Below are 15,076 nucleotides of genomic sequence, written 5' to 3'. Positions count from 1 at the left end.
TTGGCCCAGTCTTGACGTTTCAGCTTGTTAGAATTAGAATTAGAATTAGAATTCAACTTTATTGTCATTGCACATGCACAGGTACAGGGCAACAAAATGCAGTTTGCATCCATCCAGAAGTGCTTTAGTGATATAGATATATTACAATATATATTAGCAATAGTATAGATATGTAAGTATATTACAGAAATGGGTCTATTATGGTATGTTATAATGTACACGGTATGAAGTATGTTGTGAATATGCTATAACTATAAGTATGTACAGGCTGTAGTGAGTACAAGCTATGTACAGGATATAAATATGAAAAACTATACAGAATATGAAATAAATAACTTTACAGAAATCTGGGATATACAGCTATACAGAAATGGGAACTATGCAAGTTGTAAACAGTTGTAGGATTAAAGATTATCGAATGTACAGAATGATTATTTACACAGTGCTATACAGTAGTGCAGTTAAGATAAGTGAGGGTGTGGATAATTTCTACAGAGGCTATATAAAGTGCCAGTGGTTGTGAGTGGTGGTTCACTCCATGTTATTATTGTGTGTTTGAGGGTCCAGGGCCCTATTTCAGGAAGCCGGTTTAGTGCAAACTCTGAGTAAGTATACCCTGAGTTAACGAAAACTCTGGGTTTTCGGTTTCACAAAGCGAGTTTAGTTTAATCCTGAGTGAGTTACTATGACGGCACACTCCGTGAAGCTAACCTGCCCCCTAGCAGGTTTACTTCAACTAACCCTGACTTTCTCCGTCTCTGTGTCGGAAACCTGACTGTAGGAAGTGTCAGACATGGCGTGCCCCTTCCTTGAAGAGCCAGTAGATGTTGAAGCCCAAATTCTCCGCAGAGCTCTCTGCTGGGAGAGAGTGATTAGAGCGCGTTTGGACATTTTATCATTTCCTGATGATTTCCTGTGTGAACGTCACCGTTTTTCAGCACAATCTATAATTCATTTGAATAACATCCTCAGGCCTAATATTGCTCATGTGACACATCGCGGACATCCTCTCAGTTCTGTACATATTATTTGTATTGCACTTCGGTTTTTTGCAAACGGGAGCTTTCTGTATAATATTGGTGACGCTGAGCACGTTTCCAAGGCTACCGTCTGTCGGGCAGTCAGGAATGTTACAGTTGCACTGAAACGTCTCCTGTACTCGTTTGTGGTGTTCCCCGGTCACAGACCCACAAGATTTATCAAAGAGGGATTCCACAAAATTGCAGGTAGCAGGATGAACAAAACTTAATTTATGATGTGGTGATACTTGAACTACTACTTAAATTTTACATTTATTTTCAGGGTTCCCAGGCGTGATTGGCTTTACAGATGGCACTCACATTCCAATCATTGCTCCTTCAGTAAATGAAGGAGACTATGTGAACAGGAAGTCTTTCCACAGCATTAATGTGCAGGCACATAGTTCCCTGTAGCATTTCAAACTAACAAATCATTTCATTATAGTAATGGATGCTAATTTGTGTTCTCTGCACTGTGAAGATCATATGTGAAGCTGCCAACGTTATCACAAATGTGGAAGCCAACTGCTCAGCCTCTGTGAGTGGTGGTGGTGGTGGAGGACCCCCACCTGTTTTTCAGGCCTCTGCTTTTTTTCTAGTGGCCATAACGGGTCACATTTGAGCATACAGAGTAAGCAAATATTTACTTGTAATGTGCTCAGATAATTTCAATAAGTGCTTACAGAAAGAAAATTAATGTAGCCTCTAACTGCAATTGATTTACATAGGACAAACAGACCAAGCACTATGGCTCATAATACAATTACACCTTACCTGTTTGGACTATATTTTTATATTTGATTTTTACTTGCTGCCAGGAACGTTTGGGGCCTGTTGGGTTGCACCTGCGCTCACGTCACATCACAAAATAAAATGTGTAAAATAAAAAATGAAATATAATAAAATAACGTGTTAAATGGGTGGAAATCCCTAGATCAATGTTTAAATTAACACTCACGCATTGACTCTGTCGGCTATGTTTTGCCATGCATGCTCCCTTTCTTTTGCAGCTGAGGCTGTGTTACTTTTTTCTGCAAAATTTGCATGTTATCGGCATATGCTGCCATCAGAATTTCGGCCTCAAGCGCTGTAAAATACATTGACCGCGCCTTCTTTCCCTCCGTCTCCATGGTGACTCGCTTAATCTGTGCTCCACTAATCAGGGCTTTATGTATCCTCGTGCGCGTGCTTAACTTGGGGTTAAAGCAACTCCGCGTTGATTGAACTACTTGTTATCAGCTTTTCTGAAACCGAATATTCCGAGTTGGACAGTTCGGGGTTACTCAACCCTGAGTATCGTTTTTCACTCTGAGTTTTCTAAACCGGCTTCCTGAAATAGGCAAGGCAAGGCAAATTTATTTGTATAGCACAATTCAACAACAAGGTGATTCAAATAGGGTACAGTTGTCCATTGTGTCTGTGTGTATGTTGAGTCCATAAGTTAACGTGGGTCAGATGTCAGGAGGCAGAGTTCAGGAGTCTGACAGCTGTGGGGAAGAAGCTGTTCCGGTACCTGGTGGTCTTAGTCCGGAGGCTCCTGTAGCGCCTCCCAGAGGGCAGGAGGGTGAGGAGTCCATGTGATGGGTGACTGGGGTCTTTGATGATTTTCCCAGCCCTTTTCAGACACCGCTTCCTGTAGATGTCTTTTATGGCAGGAAGTGGTGCTCCGGCGATGCGCTGGGCAGTTTTCACGACCCTCTGCAACGCCTTCCGGTCCGAGGCAGAGCAGTTCCCGTACCAGACTGTTATACAGTTGGTCAGGATGCTCTCGATGGTGCAACGATAGAAGTTCACCAGGATGTCTGAGGACAGGTGGTTCTTCCTCAGAGTCCTCAAGAAGAAGTGGCGCTGGTGAGCCTTCTTGACCAGCTTGGAGCAGTTGGTCGACCAGGTGAGATCCTCGGAGATGTGGACTCCCAGGAACTTGAAGCTGCTCACACGCTCCACAGCCGTCCCCTTAATGTGGATGGGTGGATGTGGGTCAGCATTCCTCCTGTAGTCCACGATGAGCTCCTTGGTCTTCTCGGTGTTAAGCAGCAGGTTGTTTGTGTCGCACCACTCAGCCAGACGATCCACCTCCTCCCTGTAGGCGGCCTCATCGTTGTCACTGATGAGGCCAATCACCGTGGTGTCATCTGCAAACTTAATGATGGTGTTGGAACCATCAGCAGGTCTGCAGTCGTGGGTGAAGAGGGAGTAGAGGAAAGGGCTCATCACACAGCCTTGTGGTACACCGGTGTTCATTGTGATGGTAGATGAGCAGTGGTTATCCAGCCGGACATGTTGGGGGCGATTGGTCAGGAAGTCCAGTAACCATTTGCAGATGAGGGAACTGATGCCCAGGTCTGTCAGTTTCCTGATGAGTTGTGAGGGGTGGATTGTATTGAATGCTGAACTGAAGTCTATAAACAGCATTCTGGCGTAGGTGTTGTTGTTGTCCAGGTGTGAGAGGACAGAGTGCAGTGCGATGGAGACTGCATCCTCTGTGCTCCTGTTCTGGCGGTATGCGAATTGGTGGGGGTCCAGGGTGGGGGGGAGACAGGATTTGAAGTGTGCTAGGACCAGCTGCTCTAAGCACTTAGTGATGATGGGGGTGAGTGCTACTGGGTGGTAGTCATTGAGGCAAGATGGGTTGGAGTTTTTGGGTATCGGGACGATGGAGGTGGATTTGAAGCAGGCCGGTACCACAGCATGGGCCAAGGACAGGTTGAATATGTCTGTCAGCACTCCTGCAAGCTCCCCAGAACACGCTCCAGGGCTCTAGAGTGCGACCAATTTGGTCGCAAATGCGACCAAATTTTTCAGTGGTGCGACTAAAAAAAAATATTTGGTTGCACCTGTGCGACCAACTGTTCGGGTAGCAAAAAAAAAAAAAAAAAATCTGCAACCTTCCCTGTGGTCAACAACAGACACACATTTTGCCCCTATCGTGGACTAAACCAATCAGAGATAGTCAGGGGCGGGACCTCTCTGATTGGCCGTGGTCCAGTTGAAAGTGCAGGTGGAAGTGGGAGGTGAGTAGCTTGAATAAAGCGATATCGATTCATTAAATCCTGAATCGACTTTTAAATATAACTGTGTTTTGCCAGAAACGCCAGATTCTCAGATTAAAGCTCACAAAACCATTTCAACAACAACCAAACAGCAAATGAGAGCAGGTACACGGATTCCACACAAAGACGTAAACACAGCACAGACCCGACGCATCAGAATTAACTTTGTCTTTCTCGGCTTTCTCACCCGACGGCCCGTAGACGGACACGCTGTCGGAGCTTAGCGATCCTGATGCGTCCGGTCCGCGCTGTGTTTACGTCTTTTTGCGCTGATTCTGAGCTGCAGGTTTTGTCTCTCCAACCAAAATTCACCGAGCTGAATTTTGCTGTTTTGCTTCCACGACTATTAAAATCGCACTTCATGCACAGCTAGCTCTCTCTCTCTGTACTTCAAAAACAGTTTCCCGTCTCCAATCTCTGTTTTCTGTATTATTCATTCGCTTATTACCCACCAGTCTACCGTTGTTTACCGTTGCGGCTGCTGTCTTTTTCTTCTCTTTTTCTTTTTTTTACTTAAATGACCTCGGACAAGAAAGCCTGTTTTTTCTGTTGTTCAATACTGAAGAAATTTAAACTTTATATGCAGAACATTGTAGAATATTTTTAAGGTTATCTGCTATAAAAAGCCAGACCAGGAAAATCTCCTTCATGTTTTTCTGTGTTTTATTCTGTTACTTTCACACAAAGGCATCTGCTGTGATGTTCACAATTCTGATGAAGTCAGTACTGATAAATGATCAGAATTATAATATTTCTGACTGTCTGAGGCTAAGTTGAATCGAATCGGGACTTTGAAAACCGGAATCGAATGGATTATAGAAATCAGTGATGATACCCAGCCCTAGTGAGCAGCCTAGGCACGACAGACGTGGATGTAGCTGTAATAGGAAAAGAACTATTGCTAACTTTTCTGTTAAGGCCTGATCCTTCTGAAATTCATAGCCAGTGCTCTGACACGGTGTCATCAATCTTTGAATGCTGAAAAAGCACAGTTTATCCAGAAAAACACATTATATTATATCAATTATTATAAAATTTGTGTGCGCCTAACTTTTGTGCCGGTACGCCTAACTTTAAAAAGTTAGGCGTACTGGTACGCCCATGGCAAAAAGTTAGTCTAGAGCCCTGCGCTCTGAGAACACGCCCGGGGATGCCATCAGGACCCGCAGCCTTGTGGACATTGATCCTGTTCAGCACCGCTCCTACATCGGTGGGGGAGAGAGTCAGAGGTTGGTGGTCTGGCGTCATGTTTGCTTTGGTTGTGGTTGTGGGGTTCCCTCGCTCAAAACGAGCATAAAAGTTGTTGAGCTCGTTGAGGAAGGAGACATCAGAGGATGCGGGGGAGGGTTTGGTGGTCCTGTAGTCTGTAATGGTCTGGAGTCCTTGCCACATGCGTCGGGGGTTGGAGTTGGAGAAGTGTTCTTCTACCTTCTTTTTGTAATGGTGTTTGGCGTTTTTGATGCCCTTCTTTAGATTAGCCTTGGCTGTGCTGTAGGCGTGTTCATCTCCTGACCTAAAGGCAGTGTTGCGGGCGTTCAGGAGGAGACGAACATCCCGGTTCATCCAAGGCTTCTGGTTGGGGTACATGGTGATCCGTTTCTGGGTGGTGACACTGTCTGTGGTTTCGGAGATGTAATCCAGTACAGATGAGGCGTACTGGTCCAGGTCTGTGTGGGTGAACATATTCCAGTCTGTGTTTTTAAATCTGTCCTGGAGCACTGCGTCTGTCCCCTCTTGCCACACTTTAATTGTCCTCACAGCAGGTTTCACACGTTGGATGAGTGGTGAATACCTAGGTGTGAGGAACAAGAAGAGATGGTCCGATTGTCCAATGTGGGGGAGGGGTGTGGCTTTGTAGGCTCCAGCCAGGTTGGAATACACATGGTCTAAAGTCTTGTCTCCTCTGGTGTGGCAGGAGACATGTTGGTGGAATCTGGGGAGGACTGTCTTTAAGTTGGTGTGGTTGAAGTCGCCAGCAACAATAAAAGCAGCCTCGAGGTGTTTGTTCTGGTGTTTGTTAATGGCTGCAGAAAGTTCTTTCATGGCCAACCTAGCATTAGCGTCGGGGGGGATATACACGGCAGTGAGTATGATCGAAGTGAGTTCTCTGGGGAGATAATAAGGTTTGCATTTGACCATTAAAAACTCCGCATTAGGTGAGCAGTGACTCTCAGTAGTAGTGGAGTTCATGCACCAAGCATTGTTAATATAAATGCACAAACCTCCACCTCTGGTCTTGCCGGAGTCATCTGCTAGCCTGTCGGCTCAGTGTGTGTGGCGTCCTGCTAACTCGATAGCATTGTCCGGGCAGCTGTTGTTCAACCATGTTTCGGTGAAAAACATGACATTTGAGTCCATAATCCATCTGTTGTTAGTGATGGAGAGCCGTATCTCATCCATTTTGTTTGCCAGAGAACGGACATTGGCGAGGAAAATACTGGGTAAAGGCAGCTGGTGTGGTGTTAGCTTTAGCTTAGCCCGTAGCCCTCCGCACCTACCTCGCCTTTGTTTACGATCTCGGTGCCATCTGCGTGCACTTCCGCCCGGCCGGGGAGAGTGGGCAGCCTCCGGTGTTCTGGAGATCTCTGGGATGAGTCGGAAATCGGCGATAAAACTGTTGGAGTTGTGAGTCCAGATGTCCAGAAGCTCCTGTCTGCTGTAGGTCAGCAACGCACAGCAATTCTGGACGAATAATCCGGTTAAAAGTAGATAAAAAACCGCTAAATAGCAGATTCTGGAGAGACACTGAGCTTCGCGTTGTTCACCCGCCGTCATCTTGTGTGTCTTGTTCAGTGGTGGTCGTCTTTCAGCCTTTCTTACCTTGGCTCTGAGTATTGCACACCTTGTGCTTTTGGGCACTCCAGTGATGTTGCAGCTCTGAAATATGGCCAAACTGGTGGCAAGTGGCATCTTGGCAGCTGCACGCTTGACTTTTCTCAGTTCATGGGCAGTTATTTTGCGCCTTGGTTTTTCCACATGCTTCTTGCGACCCTGTTGACTATTTTGAATGAAACGCTTGATTGTTCGATGATCACGCTTCAGAAGCTTTGCAATTTTGAGACTGCTGCATCCCTCTGCAAGATATCTCACTATTTTTGACTTTTCTGAGCCTGTCAAGTCCTTCTTTTGACCCGTTGCCTAATAATTCTGCACACCTGATATAGGGTGTTGATGTCATTAGACCACACCCCTTCTCATTACAGAGATGCACATCACCTAATATGCTTAATTGGTAGTAGGCTTTCGAGCCTATACAGCTTGGAGTAAGACAACATGCATGAAGAGGATGATGTGGACAAAATACTCATTTGTCTAATAATTCTGCACTCCCTGTATACATTTGAACATTTGCCATAACGATGTAGCTGACGATATAATTGACACGAGACAAGCAGCTGTTGTTTATGTGCATTAAAGTTATATAAAAATGTAACAGTGCAAATGCAAATTCCTCGCTGACAGTTTAACCAAAAGGCGTTTCCAGTGGAAACTGGCCGACACATCCTGAGCATAACCATGTATAATATCCACTAAACTTCAGAAGAGGTTATACAGTCGTGGCCAAAAGGTTTGAGAATTGCATAAATATTGGAACCTGGAGAAGTTGCTGCTTAAGTTTTTATAATAGCATTTTGCCTGCACTCCAGAATGTTATGAGGAGTGATCAGATGAACTGCATCGTCCTTCTTTGCCATGAAAACGAACTTAATCCCCAAAAAGCCTTACCACTGCATTTCATTGCTGTCATCAAAGGACCTGCTGAGACCATTTCAGTGATCGTCTTCTTAACTCAGGTGAGAATGTTGGCGAGCACGAGGCTGGAGATCATCATGGCTGTATCCCGATTCAGGTTCTGCAGCTTTAAAGTCCTCAAGGGTACTCAAAGACCGCTAAGGCCGAAGTGCGAGGCTCGTAGGCTCGTGAAATGGGACGTCTAGCCTCCGTCGCGCTGCCCAGGTTGCCTAGCAACCATGATACTAACAGCTGGAAACGTTTCATACAGCTTTGTTTGACAGAAATGAAGGAGAACATATTTAGTTCATTTGTTTCTACATGAGCTCTGTGTGATTTGATGAGTATCTGAGGCTGAGACCACAGGACTGTGAAACATGATTGTTGGGCTTCATTTCTGTACTGAACAGTCGTTTAAGATTAGCTGTAAATAACAATTAGCTGATGTTGTTCATGAGACTAAAGTCAGTGTAAATATGATATGGCCAATATTATAGTTATTATATTAATCACTTCACTCACAGACAAGTATCTTTGACAGTGTGTATATAGATGTATCATATATAAGAGACAAATTTTGTTCCTTCAGTATGTTGGCATTATTACATTTGGCTCAATGCTTACATATATGTGTAAAAGCAAATGTAGGAGGTGTGATAACTGTCTGATAGAATGAAGAGTAGACTGATATATGAAATATTCCTTTATTGGGTGAGAAAATCAGACCATGTCATAACTGCTTTAAGTCACACAGAATAGACATCAGAGCCTTAAACAGGCTGACTTCTGCTAAATGGGTCAAACTGGGCAGAAAGTCTACAAACACATAACATCCTTATAGAATATGATGTAACACTATAGATCAACTTAGCTCAGCATATATTAAATTCAATTTTATTTATATAGCGCTAAATCACAACAAAAGTCGCCTCAAGGCGCTTCATAGATACAGAGAAAAACCCAACAATCATATGACCCCCTATGAGCAGCACTTTGGCAACAGTGGGAAGGAAAAACTCCCTTTTAACAGGAAGAAACCTCCGGCAGAACCAGGCTCAGGGAGGGGCGGCCATCTGCTGTGACCGGTTGGGGTGAGAGAAGGAAGACAGGATAAAGACATGCTGTGGAAGAGAGACAGAGATTAATAACAGATATGATTCAATGCAGAGAGGTCTATTAATACATAGTGAGTGAGAAAGGTGACTGGAAAGGAAAAACTCAATGCATCATGGGAATCCCCTGGCAGCCTACGTCTATTGCAGCATAACTAAGGGAGGATTCAGGGTCACCTGGTCCAGCCCTAACTATATGCTTTAGCAAAAAGGAAAGTTTTAAGCCTAATCTTAAAAGTAGAGATAGTGTCTGTCTCCTGAATCCAAACTGGAAGCTGGTTCCACAGAAGAGGGGCCTGAAAACTGAAGGCTCTGCCTCCCATTCTACTTTTAAATACTCTAGGAACAACAAGTAGGCCTGCAGAGCGAGAGCGAAGTGCTCTAATAGGGTGATATGGTACTACAAGGTCATTAAGATAAGATGGGCCTGATTATTTAAGACCTTGTATGTGAGGAGCAGGATTTTGAATCCTGGATTTAACAGGAAGCCAATGATGGGAAGCCAAAACAGGAGAAATATGCTCTCTCTTTCTAGTCCCTGTCAGGACTCTTGCTGCAGCATTTTGGATTAGCTGAAGGCTTTTCAGCGAGTTTTTTGGACATCCTGATAATAATGAATTACAGTCGTCCAGCCTGGAAGTAATAAATGCATGAACTAGTTTTTCAGCGTCACTCTGAGACAGGATATTTCTAATTTTAGAGATGTTGCACAAATGGAAGAATGCAGTCTTACATATTTGTTTAATATGTGCGTTGAAGGACATGTCCTGGTCAAAAATGACTCCAAGGTTCCTCACAGCGTTACTGGAGGCCAAGGTAATGCCATCCAGAGTAAGAATCTGGTTAGATACCATATTTCTAAGATTTTCAGGGCCGAGTACAATAACCTCAGTTTTATCTGAATTAAGAAGCAGAAAGTTAGCGGCCATCCATGTCTTTATGTCTTTAAGACATTCTTGCAGTTTAACTCATTGGTGTGTGTCATCTGGCTTCATGGACAGATAGAGCTTGGTGTCATCAGCATAGCAGTGTAAATGTATGCTATGTCTTCTAATGATGCTGCCTAAGGGAAGCATATATAATGTAAACAGAATTGATCCTAGCACTGAACCCTGTGGAACTCCATAATTAACCTCAGTGTGTGAAGAGGACTCTCCATTTACATGCACAAATTGGAGTCTATTAGATAGATATGATACCAACCACTGCAGCGCAGTACCTGTAATACCTACAGCATGTTCTAATCGCTCTAATAGGATATTATGGTCGACAGTATCGAACGCTGAACTAAGGTCTAGCACATAGGTGTCAAACTCAAAATTTGGCCCGCAGCCTAATTACATTTGGCCCGCGAGGCCATACCAAATTACTATTAGAGCTGGCCCGCCGGTCTTATGCAGCGCATGTACTGCTAATACTACAACTCCCAGAATGCTCTGTTGGCATTTTGGCGCGTCAGTCAGGACAGGACCCATTAACGCCCTCTCCTCTGTTTGCTGTAGTCATAGCAACCGCGCTAATACTGCCGCGCTACCTCTCCCAAAATGGCGAAAACAAAGAACGAAAACAGGAGCTTCCTGGACAGGTGGGAGACAGAATATCTGTTTACCTATGTAAAAGACAGACCTGTTTGTCTTGTATGTGGAGCTCATGTGGCTTTAACCAAGGAGTACAACATTAGACGACACTATGAAATGAAACACCAAGAGAAGTACAAGGACCTGGACATGACTCAAAGGCGCCGGAAAGCAGAAGAGATGAAAAGAAGTTTTGTTTCACAACAAACTATGTTCAAAAAAGCCATATCACAAAGTGAGGCTGCTGTAAAGGCTAGTTTTGTTGTGGCAGCAGAGATCGCAAAATCAGCCCTGCCCTTCAGTGAGGGAGAGTTTGTGAAAAGTTGTATGATGAAAGTGTGCCCAGAGAAAAAGCAAGCATTTTCAAATGTTAGCCTGAGCAGAAACACAGTAGCTGATCGCACACGTGAACTTGCCAACGATCTAAATAACCAGCTGATGGAGAAGGGAAACAGTTTCGTTGCATTCTCCCTCGCTATGGATGAGAGCAGCGACGCCTCTGATACTGCCCAGCTTTCAGTCTTCATCCGCGGTGTGGACTCAACTCTCTGTGTTACGGAAGAACTTTTAGGATTAAAATCAATGCATGGAACAACCACAGGGAAGGAAATATTTGAAGAGGTTTCCAAATGTCTAACTGAAATGAAGTTGCCATGGGAAAAACTTGTGGGGTTAACGACAGATGGTGCACCAGCGATGTGTGGTCAAAGGAGCGGACTGGTGGGCAGGGTACGGGAGAAGATGCGAGCGGAGAACTGTGCAGGTGAGCTGACTGTTTATCACTGCATCATACATCAAGAATCACTTTGTGGCAAAGCCCTAAAGATGGAACATGTTATGACCGCAGTAACACGAGTAGTTAACTTTATAAGAGCCAAAGGTCTGAATCACCGCCAATTCAAATCTTTTCTTGAGGAGTGTGGTTCGGAATACGGAGACGTGCCGTATCACACGGAGGTGAGGTGGTTAAGCCGAGGGAAAGTACTGAACAGATGTTTCGAGCTACGCGAGGAAATATTTCAGTTTCTGGAAAGCAAAGGGCAAGACACAGCTGAGCTCAGGGAGCAAGAGTTTCTGTGTGAGCTGGCCTTTATGTGTGATATCACGAGCCATCTCATTGCACTGAACCTGCAGCTTCAGGGACGGGGGCGTATCATCACAGATATGTACACTGCAGTGAGGGCTTTTAAAACGAAATTGTGCTTGTGGCAGAATCAGATGCTACAAGGAAACCTGGGCCATTTTCCCTGCTGCCAAATGATGAACATGCAAATCTCTACTGCTGTGTTCCCATGTGCACAGTTTGCTGAAAAACTCTGTGTACTCAGTACTGAGTTTACCTGGCGGTTTGCCGACTTTGACGCCCAGAAATGTCGATTTGAACTGCTCAGTAATCCTTTTGCAGTTGACGTGGCAAAAGCACCAACAAACCTCCAAATGGAGCTGATTGAACTCCAGTATAGTGACACGCTGAAATCAAAGTATAATGCTGTGGGCGCTTCACAATTTCCACATTTCATCCCTGACACAATGCCTGGGCTCCGCACCCACGCTGCTCAGATGCTCTCCATGTTCGGCAGCACTTACCTATGTGAGCAACTATTCTCCTCAATGAAGATGGCCAAAACATCTCACAGGAGACGTCTGACCGATGAACACCTTCACTCGATCCTGAGGATTTCCTCAGCACAGAGCCTGAGCCCAGACATTGAGGAACTAGCATCCAAGAAGAGATGCCAGGTGTCTGGCTTGGACGCATCAGAGTAGATCAGTGTGTAGCAAACTTAGCTATAATTACCATTTTCTTTGTGCAATTTGTCTTGCTACTCCCAGACATGGGCTTGAATGGTTTCACGTTTAATGATATTTTTATTAGTTAAGTGGTTTATTATTGTTATTTTATTTTTACATTTATTATTAGCCTGGGGAAAAAGTTTACTGCTAAAATTTAAATCAGAAAGCTGCAAATACAATTTTTATTTAAGAAATGCATTCCAGTGATATGCTATTTAATTGGAATTTAAATTTTGCATGTGTGCAATATTAAGTTATATATGTTTATATAAGTTATATATCGTTCAGTATTAAGCGTTTCTTATTCCATATTCAGTTTTTCAGCAAAACTTATTTGAGTCTGTAAGAAAAGGTTCCTTGTTATATTTGGAGGAAGATTTTTTTCAATAAATATTAACGTTGGCCCGCGACTTTGTTCCAGTTTTGAATTTTGGCCCACTGTGTATTTGAGTTTGACACCCCTGGTCTAGCAGGACAAGCACAGAGATGAGTCCACTGTCAGAGGCCATAAGAAGATCATTTGTAACCTTCACTGAAGCTGTTTCTGTGCTGTGCTGAGCTCTGAAACCTGACTGAAACTCTTCAAATAAACCATTCCTCTGCAGATGATCTGTTAGCTGTTTGACAACTACTCTTTCAAGGATGTTTGATATTAGAGCTGGGCGATATATCGAGTTTTTAAAAAATATCGATATATTTTTATACGAGATATAAGATGTGACAATATCCTTTATATCGATATAGTCTATGTTACATTATAATTATACTTGTGGAGCCGCAAGTTTGCCTCTCTTTCGTCCACTTTCGTCTTCACAACGTTACTCGGCCTCGCCTCTCCTTCACTGAACACAACTCCCCCTCCTCCCCCATTGCTTCACCTGCAGGAAGCGACAAGATGGACACGGCAAATCTCCATTAACGAGTTACTGCGCATCAACCCGTGTGTGGGGCTGGACGCCGTCAACGTGTTAGCTAGCTAACCACGCTAACGAGCTAACCACACTAACGCCATGCAGCCCAGAGGTGGTGCACGGACTAAAATCCTTTCATTTTCTCAAAAGTTGACAGCGCGCCTTATGTATGAATTCTGGTTGTGCTTGATGGCCGCGAACCGATTTTATGTGGAACACGGCGCTCAGCAATCTGTCAAAAAATGTTTTAGTACGACTTTGGTAAGCTACGGAGCTGCACCGCTTGATGGATTGTCAGAACATTACGGCTGAGCCTCGCGGAGTGATACGTACTGTGCTTCAACACAATATTACAATATTACCCTACTGTGTATAAGGACCATAAATGGCACCTGTTAAGAGACGTGGTTGCGAAGCGGATTTCAAACTCCAGGCTGTCAGTCACGCAGTACAAGTTGGGAACTGAGCAGCTGTGAAATCTGTCTTTGTTATTGTGCTCAGCGTCTTTTAGTTTACATTTTGACTGCACAATTGTGAGCTTTTTGATATGCACAAAAACAACATTGTTTTCTTTTATTTATGGAGCATTATTATTTAATAAATGCTCATTTATTTTTGAGTAAATTTTATGTACATCTGCTCTATTTATAAATATATATCTTATATCGCCAACAAGCTAAAAAATATCGAGATATGAATTTTGGGTCATATCGCCCAGCCCTATTTGATATGAAAGGAAGGTTGGAGATTGGCCTATAATTAGCTAAGACTGCTGGGTCTAGAGATGCTTTTTGAGTAAAGGTTTAACTACAGCCAGCTTGAAGGCCTGTGGTACATAGCCGATCATTAGAGATAGGTTGATCATATTTAAGATCAAAGAATTAATTAATGGCAGGACTTCTTTGAGCAGTTTTGTAGGAATGGGGTCTAAAAGACACGTTGATGGTTTGGAGGAAGTAATTATTGAAGTTAACTCAGAAAGATCAATTGGAGAAAAAGAGTCTTAGTACCATTGATGTTAAGTTAGAGTAACTGTAGATAATATTACATCTGTGGGATGATTACTGGTCATTTTTTCTCTAATGATAAAAATTTTATTTGTGAAGAAGTTCATGAAGTCATTACTAGTTAACGTTAAAGGGATGGTTGGCTCAAAAGAGCTCTGACTTTTTGTCAGCCTGGCTACAGTGCTGAAGAGAAACCTGGGGTTGTTCTTATTTTCTTCAATCAGTGATGAATAGTAAGATGTTCTGGCTTTGCGGAGGGCTTTCTTATAAAGCAACAAACTATTTCTCCAGGCTAAATGATGATCCTCTAAATTTGTGACACGCCATTTCCTCTCCAGATTACGAGTCATCTGCTTTAGGGTACGTGTTTGAGAATTATACCACGGAGTCAAATACTTCTGATTAGAGACCTTAGTTTTCACAGGAGCTACAGTATCCAGAGTCGTACGTAGTGAGGAGGTGAAATTATTAACAAGAAAATCGACCTCTGTTGGGGTAGCGTTCAGAAAGCTGCTCTGCTCTGTGTTGGTACAGGGCATTGAAGATGATAACAGTGGGTGGATTATATTCTTAAACTTAGTTACAGCGCTTTCAGAAAGACATCTACTTTGATAAAGTCTACTCTTCACCGCTGTGTAATCAATTATTGTAAATGTAAATGTTATCAGAAAATGATCAGACAGGAGAGGGTTTTCAGGAAACACTGTTAAATGTTCAGGTTCGATGCCATATGTTAAAACAAGATCTAGAGTGTGATTAAAGTGGTGGGTGGGTTCTTTTACATTTTGAGAGAAACCAATTGAGTCTAATAACAGATTAAATGCCATGTTGAGGCTGTCATTTTTAGCATCTACATGGAAGTTAAATCAAT

At 43.4% G+C, this 15,076-nt stretch overlaps 2 protein-coding genes and 1 pseudogene across 1 annotated transcript in view; 2 read left to right on the top strand and 1 right to left on the bottom strand.

Annotated features, from left to right (window-relative positions):
- The window catches only part of LOC146577283 (protein NLRC3-like), a 682,649-nt gene that overhangs the window by 533,880 nt on the left and 133,693 nt on the right, over positions 1–15,076 (top strand). The window lies entirely within an intron of this gene.
- The window catches only part of LOC146577284 (protein NLRC3-like), a 208,074-nt gene that overhangs the window by 101,393 nt on the left and 91,605 nt on the right, over positions 1–15,076 (bottom strand).
- Positions 9,918–12,260, top strand: LOC146577287 (general transcription factor II-I repeat domain-containing protein 2A pseudogene; annotated as a pseudogene).

The sequence above is a fragment of the Mchenga conophoros genome, linkage group LG3 (genome assembly GCF_057382185.1).
Source record: "Mchenga conophoros isolate Kocher_MC1m ecotype Shallow Benthic linkage group LG3, M_conophoros_male_GT1.1, whole genome shotgun sequence".
NCBI lineage: Eukaryota > Metazoa > Chordata > Actinopteri > Cichliformes > Cichlidae > Mchenga > Mchenga conophoros.
The sequence above is the reverse complement of the archived record's forward strand: the minus strand, read 5'-3'. Positions and strand labels throughout refer to the sequence as shown.